The sequence below is a fragment of the Condylura cristata genome, unplaced genomic scaffold (genome assembly GCF_000260355.1).
Source record: "Condylura cristata isolate star-nosed mole 26May11 unplaced genomic scaffold, ConCri1.0 scaffold00034, whole genome shotgun sequence".
NCBI lineage: Eukaryota > Metazoa > Chordata > Mammalia > Eulipotyphla > Talpidae > Condylura > Condylura cristata.
In genome coordinates this window covers 2,908,261-2,909,474 of record NW_004567135.1, presented here as the reverse complement: position 1 = coordinate 2,909,474, position 1,214 = coordinate 2,908,261, and the positions used below count along the sequence as shown (strand labels likewise).

Sequence of the window (1,214 nt, the reverse complement as noted above, 5' to 3'; positions counted from 1 at the left end):
GGGTGCATGAGGGCAGTCTTATCGGGAGCAATTGTCTTCCAGGCTGGGTGGTGGGAAACTACGAGTGTGGCAGCAGAAAAGATGAGTCTGGTAGAGGCTGAAGAAAGGCAAGAACTACTGTCTGCAGCCACTCACCTCAGTCCCGCGCAGGCTGCCTGGATCACCACCTTCCTGGCGACATCTGCGAGGCCCTGGGAGTCGGGAAGATTCCTGTGCCGGAGGGAAAAGAGGCTCGAGGCTGGCTCAGGGATCAGACAGGATCAGACAGGGAAGACCTGAGTCTGGCCTTAAACCTGGTTAGAGGGACAGGGGACGACGGCAGGGGAAGTAGAGGGTCCCCCTGTCCACCTCCTCTTAGTTCACATACCTCTCCTGATAACGCTGTGAAACGACCTGAGATCAGGAAAGGAAAATCTAGCGAGGCCTCGAGCCTGGCTATCATCTTAAAATGTCTGTTGCAGGGCCCGGGAAGCAGGACCGTGTCATATGACCTTAGAATTTAGAGAATTTCTGGTTCAATTGTCTCTCAAAGGCCCAGAGAGGTGAACCGACTTGTTCAAGGTCAAACAGCAGATAAAATGTGACTAGGAACCTGGTTTCCTCTCCTTGCAATTCAACACATGGCAGGTGGATAGGGCCCACCTGGCCCAATGCAATGGGATGTCCTACAATTCCTAAACTATGCAAAACAGGCTGAATATTCTGGAAGAGGAAGAGTGGGGAAACACACTGGCAAGCTGAAGGTCAACAAATACCTTTTCTCTGTGGGGTCTTGAGGAAAGATATGTGAAAACCGGGCTGGACAGGGCAGCGCAGGAGGGACAAACACCCTGGGTGTAGACTCACACCACCGCAGAGTGGGCTCTGCCTAGGCTTGGGAGGCTCCACGTCTCCTGTGAAGTTCACAGAAACTAGGGAAAGGTAAGTGACCTCAAAGCCTAAAGTGTGGGGGCTCGAAAAAGGCTAAATCGGAAGGATTTCGACCTGTCTCCTGGGGAAAGTGGATTACGCGCGCCCGCGTAGGTGGGCAGAAAAACCCTGCTCCTGACTAAAAGCAGAGTCATAGGTCATCTTGGGGGGAAAAGTAGAGCCCCCCTAACAGTCTGCTAAGCTCAAGTCCCCAACAGGGAGTCACCCCAGCGGGGTCCCCCCTTCTGGGGAAGGCAGGCCCAGCAACCTTTTGCTAAAGAATGCCCTCGACCCTCCGGCCCCAC

General features: G+C 54.0%; 1 protein-coding gene across 1 annotated transcript in view; it reads right to left on the bottom strand.

Moving 5' to 3' along the window:
- The window catches only part of BAZ2A (bromodomain adjacent to zinc finger domain, 2A), a 31,997-nt gene that overhangs the window by 27,324 nt on the left and 3,459 nt on the right, over positions 1-1,214 (bottom strand). The window contains exon 2 of the mRNA XM_012732498.1: positions 136-210. The gene's annotated coding sequence lies outside the window, so the exon portion shown is untranslated. The remainder of the gene's footprint in view (positions 1-135; positions 211-1,214) is intronic.